Raw genomic sequence first — 17,494 nt, 5'->3', positions numbered from 1 at the left:
TATGCCATTCGGGTTAATAGGACCCCAATGAACCTTAGCGACCTTTTCTACAAGCCCTTTGAGCCATTAATGGCCTTGGGAATCAATTTGGCTAAATTTTGGGCTGAAAACCCATGTTCTAGGTGCAGGTGATTGCAAGGCCGGTTGCAACTGCTGTTAAAATCGCCCCTGCAACCGCACCCTCCCAGAACTGTTAAGCACTCGACCTTTGTCTACTATTTTAGCCATAACTTTGTCTATAAATATCATATCGATGTGAATCAAAATGCATTGTAAACTAGACTTAAAAGGATACATTTCATATGAAGAAACCTTTGACCAACTTAGAATGTAAGATCCTATAAAGTGAGTCTAAACCTTATTAATGTGATCTCGCTTACTTCGAGGATGTTTATGTAGGTTTTAATGAGGGGTTGCCTACAACCGTTGATGTCTTCTAAACATGCTAATTAGGTTATCCAATGTAGTGCTAAGGGCTACCCCTTGATGCCCCATTAATCTCCCTCTAACCTTATTTGAAGAACTTAGGGTTTGATATATCAAAACCCTAGAATTGAGTCAAAGGATGAACCAACCCTCTAATCCCTTGAAACCTTGGGTTAATAAGGTTGATAAAACCCCTAAAGACTGCCTACCCCTTAAGCCCTTGAGTCCTTGAAACCCAAGGAATGATTGGGGACACCTAAGTAAACCCTTTGAGAGGTCAATGTCATTCCCCTAATGCCCCATTGGCATCCTTCTAATCCTATTTATGAAACCTAGGTTTTCAAGCTCTAAAAACCCTAATTTCGATTATGGATAGATTAACCCTTAATTTTCCCAAGCCCTTGGATTGAATAGGTTGTTATAACCATTAGAGACCCTAGGACATCTTCCCCCAAGCCATTGGGGGCACTGAAATCCAAGTGGAATGGATTAGGGAAGTGAAGACCTTGAATTCTTGGATTTGTACTCGGGCTGTCGCACGATCGATTGCAAGCTTGATGCAACCACCCATGCAACCGCATGGATCCTTGAACCCAAGTGCCTATGTATTGGACGGCCGCATGACCGGTTGTAACCATTAAGCTCTATAGGTTGGCAGTCGCAGGGCCGGTTGCAAGCAAATATGTAACTGATGAGCACATTTATGTGTGAAATTTTAGGGCATAAATTATACATTTTACCACATTGGACAGAGTTACTCGGTGCTTTCTTGTGCTTTTCAGGGTTTAGGTGAATTCTTGTTAAAATGAAGGAGATGATGCTAAGGAGATGTTTTAAAGCTTTTAGAAGTGTAAATGGATGCATAGCCCATCGAGTCAGCTTGCAATGGTTCAAACGGCACTTAATTCCGAGTTGAAGCGAAGAAGTTATGGCCGTTTAAGTAACGACGCGTGAAAATGGTCTACAGGGGTTTATTTATAATTATTGACAGTCGGATGGGGACAAAGTGAAACGGAAGTTCGGATTTTAGGAGTCTTAATGAAATTATCAGAAGTTACTTTACTGTACCAAAAGATTCCATTTGGAAGGCTCCGGACAGTCCAACTTCAACTTGAGATATCTTGGGCTCCCCAACTCTGAATTGGATGAAATTTGGGTCTATTTTGTGTGATTTTTCGCAAGGAACACAATGGTGAGACCTATATAAGCACCCCATGCTCCACGTTTTTTGAAGGACAGAATGGATATTTTATTTATTCTTGAAGGAATCCTAGTCATCACCCTTACTCTCTCTCTCCTCCAACTTCTCAAGGGCACTTCAAATTCTACTTGGGATAGATTTATATTTTCTCATCTATGGAATGTTGAAAAATCAAAGATGCTTTGATTTTATTGCTTGGAGAAGATATCTACAAAGAAAAGGAAGCACTTGTTAAAATTGGAAGTTTATTTTTCTAGAAATAGAAGGTATATGTAAACAATCTTCTCTTCTTCTTTTTCTATTTTTTTCTTTTTCTTAGGATTCAAGGCATTGTAAAAGAGGAAAGATAAGAGAATATTCTCTTTTCTTAGGGAATATTTCTCCTACACTTCCATCTTCTCTCTTCTCCTCTCTTCCACCTATAAATACCCCTACCTCTCTTGTAAAATTTGCTCACTCACTTAGTGAAATTTCTTCTCTTCTCCTTCTAATTTGTGATTTTTGGCTTTTCTAAGTTCTAGTTTGCTTTTATAATTTTTAGTTAATGGTTATAATAGGTTTAGTTTATGCTTTAATTTCAATTTAAGTCTTCAATTGGGTTGTAATTTCTTAATTCTAGTTTAGGTTTTAAGCCTTCTAGTCTAAGTTCTTAAGTTGATGACAAAACTTGAAGATTTAGAAGAGGAGGCCATGGTAAGTTTATGCAAGTATTCAAGCTTTTCATTTACATTCATGCAAGCACATCCAGGTTTTACTATCTAAACTCTCAATCTCATTCTCCATCTCCTCTATCTCTCTCTATCTTCTTCTTCTTCCCCTCTATTTCTTTTATTTTAATTTTATATGGTTGTGGTTTATGGATGCATTTTTATTCCCTTATTTCTTTTTATGTGGTTAGTATGTGTGGCGCATTTTTATTCCTTTCAATTCGCTTTAGTTTGATAGGTTAGATGCTCATGTATTAGGGCGCCGATTTAATCCCTTAATTTTGTTAGATGCTTATGAGTTAGGATGCATTGATTTTCGTTAGTTTAATTAGTTTAATTTAACACTTTAATTTGGTTCATTTTGCATTACTTTTAAGTTAGTTAAATAGAGTGGCGTATATCTCCTCGTGTTCGACCCGTAGCTACGATTGACACTGTACGCTTGCGATTTTATTTTAACTCAAACCGCTTTTGGCGCCGTTGCGGAGATTATTGTCCATTTTATTTATCCGATTCTTAAGTAGTTCAAAGTGTTTTAGGTTATTATTTTCTCTTCTTTTTTTTTGAAAAAAAAAAAAAATCAGTTTTTGAAAACCTCTTCTTGTTTCTCTTCTGTTTCAAATAGTGTGCGCCCAATCTAAAGTCCTTCATATGCTTCAACCCTCCATCTTTTGGTGTCCCTCATAGGATTAAGTTACCTATGACGCTACATCTTGACTTGGTTGGGTGGATTGACATGTGACTTATCTTTGGAGGTGACCACTCTTAATAACAGAAAGCGACATAGTGAGAGTGTTGGAAACATAAACGTATAGTAGACCTCCATTCTACATCGGAATCCATATTGGAGTCGCACGTAAGTGGCTATAGAAGACTATACGGGTTCCTTCTTGTCAACCTATATGGCATCCTTACTGACTTTTGAACCATTGTTTCGATTTTTGAGGGATAGAGATGCACTATCTACCTTGGGGTCCCTCTTATTTCTAGTTTTTTTTTTTTTTTTTTTTTTTTTTTTTTAAGTGTTTTATTTTTCTTTAATTTTTCTAAAGGAGACCTCATATCTATTTAGGTGGCTAAGGTGTGGACTCGTGATTCAAGTAATCGTCTTATTAGAAGACCACATTCTCTACCACCTTTGACCATGGGTGACCAACAACCCAAGACTCTTAAGGATAGGTTTTACCCCACCAGGGCTGCACAACCCTCATGCATTAGTCCCTTTGTTGTTACAGGGAATAACTATGAACTCAAGACCAACTTCATCGAAATGCTACCTCATTTTCATGGGATGGCTAATGAGGATGCATATCTCTTCCTTAGGGAATTTGAGGAGGTCTGTGTTCTAATTAAGGTCCGAATTTGACTGATGATGCGGTTAGGCTTAGGTTTATACCCTTTGCCCTGAAAGACCGTGCCAAGAAGTGGCTCTATGGACTGCCAACAAACTCCATTAATACATGGGATGAGTTCACCATTGTCTTTTTGAGAAAATTCTTCCCTCTTCACAAGACCAATAAGCTTAAAAGTGACATCCTCCAGTTCAGGCAGAAACCACATGAGTCCTTTTCTAAATTCATGGAAAGATTCAAGGACCTCCTCTTAGAATGCCCTCACTATGGTTTTGACTTGTGGCAGCTATGCCAAATTATTTATGAGGGTATTGATTATCAGACCAAGCAACTTATAGAGTCGATGTATCCAGCAGACTTTACTTCTTTTTCTGAGGAGAATGATACATGGACATTCTTAACCAACTTGGCTGATAAGACTAGGGAATGGGAATCTTTCCAAGAGGCTGAAAGGACCATTAAGGGGTATCTCATTGAGGGTATGCCAGCCAAGGAGGCCAAACTTGATAGCCTCATAAAATGGTTGGAGTCCATAGTTCTTAAAGAGTCTATACCAGTTAATCCGGTCAACCAAATCAACCATGTATCGGTATGCAGTTGGTGCCAAACCCCTGGACACCTTTCTGAGGAATGCCCCAACACCTTGGTGGGCAATTCCAGCACTAAGAATGTAAGTGCTCTCTACCAAAATAACCCATATAGCAATACTTACAATCCAGGATGGAGAAATCACCCCAATTTCTCATGGAATCAAGGGAACCAAGCAGCCCATCCAACTTTAACCATCAAGGCCAGGTTGGTGCCCAAAGGACCAACTATGCACCACAAAGCCAAGGAATGTCTCCTAACCCCTTTCCCCTCGTCCTCATCCAGGACCTTCTATTAATTCGCTAGGCCTCCTCTCCTTGCACCTTATCGGTAACCCCGGGGTTTACCAATATAGGAGAGGCAACAAGACTCGAATGAGATGGACAACAAGATAGCTCTTCTCATGATAAGCCACAATAACATGGAAAAACAACTCACCCACTTGTCACAATCCTGCATGAGAGGGAAACAGGGAAGTTACCTAGCCACTGAGCCAAATCCTAGGCATCGGTTCATATTCAAAGAAGGTACCCAAGCTCCTCCAACCAATGTTGCACAAGGCCAACAACACCAAGGGCCCTCTAGACAGGTAAATGTTGTTTATGCTTTAAGGAGTGGCCATGAGTATCAACAGGCTAGTGCACCTCGGTCTTTATCATCTCATACTCCCGTTGACTCTCCCCTTCGAAGAGGCCATTGAAGTGCCTATAGTTTCAGTTCGTGCGATGAACCTAAAGATATACCAGAGATGATTTGGTTGAGGAAACCAAAGAGGATTCTGTTGAGGAAGTTAAAAAGACTAACCCTGAAAGAATTTATACCCCACTTGCCCCTTTCCCAAATAGGTTGGTTAGCAAGAAGTCTCCTTCTATGGAGAAGATATTGGATGTGTTCAAACAGGTTCAGGTGAATATCCCCTTGTTGGATGCTATTGCCCGGATCCCGCTTATGCTAAAGTCCTCAAAGACTTATGCACCCAAAAGCGGACCACCAATGTGCCCAAAAGGCATTCTTGGTCGCTAACATTAGTTCTCTAATCTCACAGAGAGGCAGCCAAGCATAAGGATCCGGAAGCCCCACCATCTCTTACACTATAGGCCATACTACTATTGATCATGCCTTATTGGACCTTGGTGCAAGTGTGAACCTCTTACCCTTTCATGTCTACCAACAAGCGGGGATTGGGAGAATTGAAACCGACCAAAATTACTCTTCAACTTGCGGATCGGTCGGTTAAAGTTTCTAAGGGAATGATTGAGGATGTCCTGTTGAAGGTTGGGGAATTTATTTTTCTTGTAAATTTTATTGTTTTAGATACCCAACCCACTACCAACTTCAAGGACCAAATCCCAATCATATTGGGTAGACCATTCCTAGCTACCAGTAATGCTTTAATCAATTGTAGGAATGGTCTCATGAAATTATCTTTTGGCAATACTTCTGTTGACTTCAATGTGTTTAGGTTGGGCAAGTAGCCTGACATGGATGAAGAGGTGCATATGCTTCAAGGATTTTCCGATGATATTGATACGTTCTTTGAGATTGATTTTGATTTGGGATTTCAAGAATGTATGCAAGAATTGGAGGGTGTTGATGATACTCCCTTATCTGAGGTCTGGAGCATCCAACTACCTTTGGAGCCCCTTGGACCCCTATCCACTTCCATTCCCAAATCCTCTATTATTGAGCCCCCCACATTAGAGTTGAAGGCATTGCCCTCCAACTTCAAGTATATCTTCTTAGGACATGATCATACTCTTCCTGTTATTATTGCTTCTGATTTAACTTCTATTCAGGAAGAAGAGTTGATTAAGCTTCTAAAGGACAATAAGGAAGCCATAGGTTGGACCATGTCTGACATCAAAGGTATTAACCCCTCTATTGTTCAACATCATATACATCTGATGGAGAGTTCCATACCTTCTAGGGAACCCCAAAGGAGGGCTAATCCTGTGATGAAAGAGGTAATCAAGAAAGAGATCCTAAAATGCTTGGATCATGGCATCATTTATCCTATTTTTGATAGCCAATGGGTGAGTCCTGTGCGAGGTTGTGCCTAAGAAAGGAGGAGTCACCGTAGTTGAGAATGCTAATAATGAGTTGATTCCAACCCGTATCCAAACAAGATGGAGAGTGTGCATTAACTATAGGAAATTGAATGCGGCAACTTGGAAGGACCACTTCCCTTACCTTTTATTGATCGGATGTTAGAGAGACTAGCGGCCATGAATATTATTGTTTTCTTGATGGTTATAGAGCTATAACCAAATTCCTATTGCTCTAGAGGACCAACACAAGACCACTTTCACATGCCCTTATGGAACCTTTGCTTACCGGCGTATGCCTTTTGGGCTTTGCAATGCCCCTGCTACATTCCAAAGGTGCATGATGAGTATCTTTTTCGATATGGTAGAGCACTTCCTAGAGGTGTTTATAGATGATTTTTCTATTCACGGCTCTACTTTTTCTAATTGCTTGCATCATCTCTCTTTGATTCTTAAAAGATGCATCGAAAAGAACTTGGTCCAATTGGGAGAAGTGCCACTTCATGGTAAAGCAAGGTATAGTTCTTGGTCACATTGTGTCCAAAAGAAGGGATCAAGGTTGATAGATCTAAGGTGGACCTTATAGCCAATTTACCACCACCCAAGAGTGTGAAGGACATTCGATCTTTTCTTGGCCATGCGAGTTTTTATAGAAGATTCATCAAGGACTTTAGCCGAGATAGCTAGACCTCTCACCTCTCTTTGGCAAAGGACTGCCCATTTGATTTCTCTTAAGTGTCATGATAGTTTTGAGCAATTGAAAAGAGCGTTGACTTCAGCCCCCATTATTCAAGCTCCAATTTGGACAGTTTCATTTGAACTTATGTGTGATGCCTCGATTTTGCTATAGGGGCTGTTCTTGGGCAAAGAATCAATAAATTGTTCCATGTGATTTATTATGCAAGTAGGACTCTTAATGATGCACGACTTAATTATACCACCACCGAGAAAGAATTTTTAGTCGTTGTGTTTGCTTTAGAGAAGTTTAGGCCCTACTTGGTTGGATCACATGTGATTGTTTATACGACCATGCGACTATCAAATATCTTGTGCGAAGAAAGATGCCAAGGCTCGTCTCATTAGGTGGGTCCTTTTGTTACAAGAATTTGATCTTGAAATTAGTGATACAAAAAAGGGTGTGAAAATTTGGTTGCGAGACCATCTATCCCTTGCCTAATTCCTTGTTGTTGATTCTCCAGTCAACGAGAATTTTTCCGATGAGTATCGATGGCGGTGTCTAGTGAACCTTGGTTTCTTGACATTGTTAATTATCTAGTTCTGGTGTGACACTGCACATTGGTCCACCAAGATAAGAATCGTTTCTTTTCACAAGTTAAGTATTTCTTTTGGGATGATCCTTATCTTTTTAAGACCGCCGGATCAAGTAATCGGAGATGTGTCCTGATCATGAGCAACAATCTGTCTTATCTTTTTCCATGATCAGGCTTGTGGAAGCCATTTTGGGCCTAATAAGGCTGCGCCAAAGTTTTACGATGTGGATTTTATTGGCCTAGTCTGTTTAAAGACGCTTTTACTTATTGCGGGGCATGTTCTTCATGCCAATCCTTAGGGCGTCTTACTAAGAGAAATATGATGCCCCTCAACCCATTGGTGGTTGAGGTGTTTGATGTATGGGGTATTGATTTCATGGGGCCTTTCCCTAACTCTTTTGGTAACACTGTACATATTACTTGCTGTGGACTATGTGTCCAAATGGATTGAGGCGATTGCTTGTAAGACCAATGACCATAAGGTGGTTGTGAAATTTCGAAGGAGAACATCTTCTCCCGTTTTGGTACTCCCCTGGCTCTCATTAGTGATCGGGCAAGCATTTTTGTAATCGGCCTTTTGAGGCCCTCATGAAAAAAGTATGGTGTCGTCCATAAGTTGGCCACACCCTACCATCCCGAGACAGTGGCCAGGTTGAGGTTTCAAATAGGCGGATCAAGCAAATTCTTGAGAAAACCATCAACCCGAACCGCAAGGATTGGTCTAACCGATTGGTAGATGCGTTGTGGGCCCATAGGACAGCCTTCAAGACCGATCTTGGTCAATCTCCGTACCGTCCGGTGTATGGAAAGGCATGTCACTTACCTGTAGAGATTGAGCGCAAGGCCTTTTGGGCTATCAAGAAGCTTAACTTTGACCTCGCATGCTGCAGTGCCCATAGGAAACTCCAACTATCCGAGTTGGAAGAGCTTAGGAATGAGGCATATGAGAATGCCCGAATTTACAAAGAAAAAACCAAGGCTTTCCATGATAGGCACATTTTGAGAAAATCTTTTGAGTAGGCCGAATGTTTTGTTGTACAATTCTCATTTGCATATCTTTCCGGGTAAGTGCGTTCTAGATGGGATGGGCCCTATATTGTTCAAAAAGTTTATCCTCATGGGGCTGTTGAAGTCCTCAATCTAAGTACAGGAGCTACTTTCAAGGTCAATGGCCAAAGATTGAAGCCGTACATAGAGATGCTTACTCCAGTTGACAAAGAGGTCATGAATCTCCATGAGCCTCTTTACCTTGACCCCGATATCCTGGTATGTATCCCCTCCCTTGTCCTTATTCTTTCTTTTCTGCATGCATTGAGGACACTTTGCATGAATTAAGTGTGGGGGTGTTGGACTTTAATTGTGAATTTTGTGAATTTTGAATTTTGTGAATTTTGATTGTGGCGATAGTTTTTGGTATGTGCATAAGTCTCTTCGATTTGCAAAGCGAGAGTGAGAGGGAATTAGGTGCCCTCCTAGCATGCGAAATAATAAAAAATCCCTTTTCAAGGATGGTAGTTGATTTGTATCCGGTGATGGGGATTGAGTTTGAAAATATGAGTGCTACTTCATGTGATGGTTAGATTCCTCTATGTATTTATGGACCCCTTTGATCTTTTGGCTAGTAGTTGAGACCAATTTGTTTGTGGCAAGGCAAGGCATGAAAGTGGAAGTGAATGAAAAAAAAAAAAAAAAAAAAAAAAACAAGGAACGAGAAAAGAAAGTGGAATTCCTTAGGACTAGACAGGCCTTGCCTCATGAAGCAGGGGTGACTTGATCGAAATTCCTTGGAAGGAAACTCAAAAAAAAAAACTCTTGCTTCAATGTCTCAATGTCTTATGGATATATGCAAAAGCTACCAAGTATTTGGGTGTACGGTGTATGCTCCACCATGTCATTTAGAGAACGTAGTGGAGTAGAAATAGAGTTTGTGGTTGAGAAAGAAAAAAACTTTTGCCTTAATGCCTGGAAAAAAAAAAAGTATGGTCAACAATACTCAATGCCTAAGTCTTTGGTTCCATCGATGCTATGGGGGGTTTACTTGAAGATGAGTAGTGTTCAGAAAATATGAGGAGATCCCTTGAACTTGATGCATGCTTGTTACATGAATTGATATGGGGTGATAAAATTCAAGCGTGGGGGAACCTTTGGCTCCTTGATCATTAGTTAAACACTTTTTGGGATTATGTGCACTGTCCTACTTATGCCATGATTAAAATTTGCAGCATTTATTTATAATTAAATTTTGGGTGTATATTCACTGCAAATACCCATGAGACACAACTCGTCCACTAGGGGTAACCTAGGGGTTTAAAGGCTTGTTGCACATGCTAAGTGCAACCGTGATTCCTACGAAAGTGAGTTAGGATTTTCGCATTCTAGGTTAGTTTTTGTTTTTGCTTTACTTGAGGACAAGTAACGTTCAAGTGTGGGGAATCTGATGAGCACATTTATGTGTGAAATTTTAGGGCATAAATTATACATTTTACCACATTGGACGAGTTACTCGGTGCTTTCTTGTGCTTTTCAGGGTTTAGTTGAATTCTTGTTAAAATGAAGGAGATGATGCTAAGGAGATGTTATAAAGCTTTTTAGAAGTGTAAATGGATGCATAGCCCATCGAGTCAGCTTCGTAATGGTTCAAACGACACTTAATTCCGAGTTGAAGCGAAGAAGTTATGGCCGTTTCCGTAACGACGCGTGAAAATGGTCTACAGGGGTTTATTTATAATTATTGACAGTCAGATGGGGACAAAGTGAAACGGAAGTTCGGATTTTAGGGGCCTTAATGAAATTATCAGAAGTTACTTTACTGTACCCGAAAGATTCCATTTGGAAGGCTCGGACAGTCCAACTTCAACTTGAGATATCTTGGGCTCCCAACTCCGATTGGATGAAATTTGGGTCTATTTTGTGTGATTTTTCGCAAGAACACAATGGTGAGACCTATATAAGCACCCCATGCTCCACGTTTTCTGAAGGACAGAATGGATATTTTATTTATTCTTGAAGGAATCCTAGTCATCACCCTTACTCTCTCTCTCCTCCAACTTCTCAAGGGCATTCGAAATTCTACTTGGGATAGATTTATATTTTCTCATCTATGGAATATTGAAAAATCAAAGATGCTTTGATTTTATTGCTTGGAGAAGATATCTACAAAGAAAAGGAAGACTTGTTAAAATTGGAAGTTTATTTTTCTGAAATAGAAGGTCTATGTAAACAATCTTATTCTTCTTTTTCTTTTATTTTCTTTTTCTTAGGATTCAAGGCATTGTAAAGAGGAAAGATAAGAGAATATTCTCTTTTCTTAGGGAATATTTCTCCTCCACTTCCATCTTCTCTTTTCTCCTCTCTTCCACCTATAAATACCCCCTACCTCTCTTGTAAAAATTTGCCCATTCACTTAGTGAAATTGCTTCTCTTCTTCTCCTTCTAATTTGTGATTTTTGGCTTTTCTAAGTTCTAGTTTGCTTTTATAATTTTTAGTTAATGGTTATAATAGGTTTAGTTTATGCTTTAATTTCAATTTAAGTCTTCAATTGGGTTGTAATTTCTTAATTCTAGTTTAGGTTTTAAGCCTTCTAGTCTAAGTTCTTAAGTTGATGACAAGACTTGAAGATTTATAAGAGGAGGCCATGGTAAGTTTATGCAAGTATTCAAACTTTTCATTTACATTCATGCAAGCACATCCAGGTTTTACTATCTAAACTCTCAATCTCATTCTCCATCTCCTCTATCTCTCTCTATCTTCTTCTTCTTCCCCTTCTATTTCTTTTATTTTAATTTTATATGGTTGTGGTTTATGGATGCATTTTTATTCCCTTATTTTTTTTTATGTGGTTAGTATTTGTGGCTGCATTTTTATTCCTTTCAATTCGCTTTAGTTTGATAGGTTAGATGCTCATGTGTTAGGACGCCGATTTAATCCCTTAATTTTGTTAGATGCTTATGAGTTAGGATGCATTGATTTTCGTTAGTTTAATTAGTTTAATTTAACACTTTAATTTGGTTCATTTTGCATTACTTTTAAGTTAGTTAAATAGAGTAGCGTATATCTCCTCGTGTTCGACCCGTAGCTACGATTAACCCGTACGCTTGCGGTTTTATTTTAACTCAAACAGTAACCACCTCTACAATCACTACTTACCCGAGGGTATTATACTTGAGCAGTCGCAGTTATTGATGCAATTGCCCTTGTAATCGCTCCTGGTCTAAAATGCCCTATTTTTAGGCAAGTTAATGGGGACCTCTTGGGACCTCTCCTACTCCTTATAACACCCTCTTGTACACCTCTTAGGTAACATTGTTACGCATGGTGAGGCGTGTTGAGTTCCATATGGGCGACGAACCCTAACTTCGATTCGCGAACTATTAGGTGAGTGGGCCTGAGTGTGAGTTATTTTGGGAATGTTTTTTAATTATAATATGTTATGCATACCATGTATCATGCTTCATACTTGTATAATTATAACTATGAATGTGATTGATGCGAATATTGGTTCATGTTATATGCGATGCGAATGTATTTGGTGATGTGTGGAATGGGATACAGTGATCGGGATATGCCGACATTGGGATCATGTGAGTTGTGAATATTGTTATCGTGTATTGTAATTGGCTTGTCATGTTCCATGTCCTGATAGTACTTGGTACTAGATGGTGATCGGGGTATGTCGACATCGGGATCATGTGAGTTGTGAATATTGTTATCATGTATTTTAACTGGCTTGCCATGTTCAATGTCGTGATATTACCTAGGTACTAGATGGTATGAGACATTGATGCACCCGGAATACCTCTCGACACGATAAAATCATGTAGTATTCTTGCGGCTAGGGTTATATTTCCCTTGCTACGACCCTTTCCAACAAGGGTTTAGGTGTTGGGTAACCAATGCCCTATGTGCCTGAGGAGGTGAGAGAGGCCATGTCAAGGATGATCATTGGTTATCAGGGTCTCCACTGGGTGGCATGTGACTTCTCTCGGCGTGGGGCCCAAAACAATAATTGAAGTTGCATCGTGGCGATGACTAGAAGTGACTCGATATGCTTCCCGAATTGTTGCAGTTGCATTGACCTAATGACTTAGACATGTTTGTTAGGTGGCTAATCTTGTTAATTAATGCATGTGTTATTGCTTGTGTGTTCCCCGTTCCCTCACTGGGATCAATGGAGCTTCCCCTCCTCCCTTTGCGCAACTTTTTAGATGTGTTTGCAGGTGATGTTTTGGTGGTGAGCCTTGGGGCTCCTTCTTTTGGGTACGATTTATTCGGTGCTGGTGACCTAGAGTCGGTGACTGAGGTTCACAATGTTGGGTGTTCGTGTGATGATTGTGCTTATGACTCATACCTTTTGTTTCTTTTAAGTGTTACCTTTTGTATGTATAAGCTAGTAAATATTTTTGTGGATCTTTTGAGATAAATTGTATTATATTAAATTATTTATCATTTAGTTGAATGAACACCTTTTATTATTGTAAACGCTTTTGCACCCTCTTTGGTTTACATTATTGCTGATGTAATGTCTTTTCTTTTCATATTTTGATATATTTGTGATATTTATGATGAGTTGAGTGTGAATTGGTCACTGCATCGAGATCTTGGTGGTGGTTTAGGATGATGGTAATCATCCTAGTTACATCAAAACCCTAAGGTGGGGTTGGAGTGTGACACTAAGGATGTATTGAAATTTAATTCGATTGTATCAGTCATATACAAGTCAAATGATATAATTAAAGCATGCCAATCTTATTAAGTACTACACTAAACACATGACAATTTTCACATTATTCTAAATAACATAGCAAATAGGTCCACTTTAATCCATTAAACATATGGCAAAACATCTAGCTAAATAATATTGGAACTGATTAAATCAGCTATCTTATGTTGAAATTGATCATGGAATGAATTTATTGGTTGATGTCCATCACACACTAGATTGGAACCAGTCCCACCCAAAATTGGTTGAATTGCTTGTTGAGAACAATTAAACTGAAATGGGTTGCATTTGAAATGGAGTATTGGAAGCCCGATCGATATAAACCGAAGCACGTCCTCGAGTTCCTAATCAAACCGGATTTGTGCACTCATAACCCAAGCGTGGGTCAAATCCTCCCCACACACGTTGAATTCCAATATGATCGAATAACTGAATCCAATTCCAAACCCTCTTGAACTTGAAACCCCAAAACTAAACACTTAAAATCGATAAGTTGTTGAATTAACGGGCTGAAACTCACTTCCAAGTTTAAAAACTTCATTTTTGACATTTTAAAACCATTAACCTGTAACCTACGACCAAAGCCAAATGAAACCAAATAATCTGAATCCATGTCATCTATGGGTCGATGATCAACCAAACCCAAATCAGTTTTAACTGAAAAAAAAGGGAAATTATCAGCACCACCCACTGAGTCACCCCCTTATTTTAATGCAACCCCACTAAGTACACAAATATCAAATTTGACAAAAAAATTAACGGGATTAATTGAATATAACGCAAATAACTAAACTATCTTTTACACTAAAACATAAAAATCCTTTCTCATTGTTGGAGTTCAAACCTGTGAAGGAAATAGGGTACCCGAGTACATAATCAAAATTCTATCTTCTCTCTATTCCATCTACTTCTTTTTCTCCTGCTATCTCCTCCTCTTTCTTCTGCTGTCTCATCATCATGGGGTGAGATGATGAGCTCTATAAACTGTGACTCCACTAAAAAATACAATGACAAGAGTGGCTTGACAAATTAACCTTGTCAATAGGAAATGTTGATTTGACAGTTGCATTTCTCATTTTTGTTGTGTTATTGGTACATTATTTCACTGCGAGTACATAAGATGATTATAGTAATCAAAGGTTCAATGGTAGCAAGACAAAGATCAATGACATATTGAATGTTGTTGTTCATATTATTGCCGATGTCATCACCATCATGGTGGTGGCGATTCCAAAAGGATTGTCGCTGACTATCACACTCACTCTTGCTTATTCCATGAAAAGAATGATGGCGGATCAAGTAATGGTCAGAAACCTCATGGCCTACGAGACTATGAGTTTGGCCACCACCATCTGTACTGATAAAATGGGCACTCTCACCATGAATCAAATGAAGATGACCGAGTTTTGGCTCGGTTAAGATTCTATAAAAGATTATGCTCCCCCAACAATTTATTCTGTTATTCTTGACTTCCTCCACTAAGATGTTGGTTTGAACTCCATTGGAGCCGTTTATAAATCCCATGCACAAGCAATGCCCAAGTTCTCTGGGAGACCAACTGAGAAAGCCATCCTATCTTGGTCTGCCTTAGAATTGAAGATGGACATTGAGGCGTTGAAGAAGACTTGTACCGTTCTTCAGGTAAAAGCCTTCAATTCAGAAAAGAAACGCAGCAGTCTATTGATGAAGAAGAATGGTGAGAAAATGATCCATATACATTGGAAAGGAGCGGTTGAGATGATACTAGCAATGTGTTCTAGCTACTATAACAGAAAAGGAAGCTTGAAATTCATTGGTGAAAATGAAAGGAAGAAATTCAAACAAATAATTGAAAGTATGGCAGCTAATAACTTCCAATGCATTACGTTTGCTCACAAAGAATTCATTGAAGAAGAGTTGGAGTACAAAGAACATGGAAAGATTTACGAAAAGTTAAGTGAGGGTTTAACCTTGTTAGGGTTAGTGGGTCTAAAGGACCCATGTCGACCAGGGGTAAGAAAGGTTGTGGAAGCTTGCAAAGATGTTGGGGTGCACATCAAAATGATCACTGGAGATAGCATTTTCACAGTGAGGGCAATAGCCATTGAATGTGGGATACTTGATCCAAATTAAGTCTTTGGTAATTGAGAGGTTATGGAGGGTGTGAAATTTCGAAATTACACACTGAAAGAAAGGATGGAGAAGCTTGATAGAATCCATATGATGGAAAGATCATCCCCATTTAACAAGCTTTTGATGGTACAATGAGTGTGTACAAGGGGGCAAAGGTGAGAGACGGGCAACGAAGATCAGTTGCAGAGATGGGAAGTCTTTTTGAGGAAGACGATGACTTGGTTCAATTGTCTTAAGAGGAAGGGCAAAGTTATCTTTAAAAAAAAAACTAACCTGTTGACATCACTAATTAACAGTTAAAAGGCTAACCTCGTTAGTTTTTGGGCCAGATTTGATATTTGGGTACTTAGTGGGGTTGTATTAAAATAAGGGGGTAACTTAAGGGATGACGTTGATAATTTCCCAAAAAATAAACAGAACCTAAACCAAAATCTTACTCAAAACCCAAAATACAGTCCCGAGACCAAACCGATTAAAATGCTCATAATTAAAGCCATATGAAGTTAATTAAATTAATCTGATCAATCTGATCCACTGAGATTCATACGAGACTTTCAATTCCCAAATAGTATGAAAATTAGAACTTAAGATGTAAGGACAAAATCTGTCCAACACACATTAGTCAGATCAAACAAAACCAACCCGACCATTGAATCAAAGGTCAAGTTACTTAACGTTCCAGGGGTTCTGATCAAGGCCGAACCCAAAAATTCATGGGTGAATTTAGCGCATATTAACCCTCAATTCTTAAATTTAGATCAAATTAAGCAAACCCATCCAGTCATTGAACCATAGGGCCATATCACTAAAGATTTGGAAGTTTAGGGAATCACCACCACCTAGCCATCTCTATGGAGAAGAAACCAAAAATAAATAGAGGAAGAAAACATTATAGATTCACATAGGAAGAAAACATATGTAGCATAGAGAATGATTCTATTGGCAACACCACAGGAGGTATATGACAACAAGAAGATAAACACAATGGAGAATGGGGAAGGGGATCAGGCATAGCAAGAATCAATAATAAAATATAACCAAATAAATGAAACTAACAAAAAGAAAGAGAGGTTTTAATGGGATTACCTGAGAGACGGTCGGAGTCCTATACTTGCAGTGACACGAATTCACGGCCATGGCCAATCACGAACCAAAAAGAAAAAGATAAAATGGGAGATGGAGATTTATTACAGACCAGAGTAATAAACCAAACAAAAATGAAATAAAATGGGGAAGGAAAATTTCGCCAGAAACGTAGCAACACTGACTGCATCATTTGAACCCATGAACAATTGTAACAAACAGCCATAACGATTTGTTCTATTTTCATCTTCACGAACATAGCAAATAACACTTTGCAACCATAGTAATAGCAGACGACCAAGCTCGGTGGGGTTCGTTAATGTTTGAGTTCAATAAAGATTTTGGGTGAAAAAAAAAATAAAAAGGGACATGATGGGGATCGATTATTGGTTTATAGGATTCGGTCATGATGGATGAGGACTTTTTAATGAAAATGATAAAAAAAAAAAAATTAAAAAGAATAGAGATGAAAGGAGAAATAAGGGTTAGTGGAGATAAAAATAAGAAATGATCGATTCCAAATTATTTATTTATTTTTTTTTGTTTATATTAGAAAAGGAACCTAAGTGGTTGGGTGCCACATGGCACCCTCCCATTGCTTTAAATACAATTGAAATTCTGCCAAAATTAGGGACGTGCCAAAGGTCATAATTTTCAAACAACCGGTCAGAAATCGATATGCAATGTGTCATCAGAAAGCTCATATCAAGCATTTTTCAATAATGCGAGACACAATTGCAACCTTAGCTGGAAACATTGCCGAAAAATGCATCAAAGTAGGCGCATTGGCCATACAACATAAAGGGGAATTGGGAGCCAATTTGCACCACTCTCGCACCAAAGCATAGTGTCTGATCCGAGGAACAGACAACACTAATCCGCAAAATCAAAATCTATTTTTTAAAGACATTTTCCTTTAAATTTTATGGGGACAATTGTCATTTTTAAACTAAATCTAGGGTTTTCAAAAGCCTGAAACATCAAGTGAC

At 38.9% G+C, this 17,494-nt stretch overlaps 1 pseudogene; it reads left to right on the top strand.

The window, feature by feature from the left end:
- Positions 1 to 12,758: 12,758 nt before the first annotated feature.
- LOC122644709 lies at positions 12,759 to 15,557 on the top strand (annotated as a pseudogene).
- The last annotated feature ends 1,937 nt before the right edge of the window (positions 15,558 to 17,494 follow it).

Source organism: Telopea speciosissima, chromosome 11 (genome assembly GCF_018873765.1).
Source record: "Telopea speciosissima isolate NSW1024214 ecotype Mountain lineage chromosome 11, Tspe_v1, whole genome shotgun sequence".
NCBI lineage: Eukaryota > Viridiplantae > Streptophyta > Magnoliopsida > Proteales > Proteaceae > Telopea > Telopea speciosissima.
Note: the sequence above shows the minus strand (reverse complement) of the source record. Positions and strands in the feature narration are given on the sequence as shown.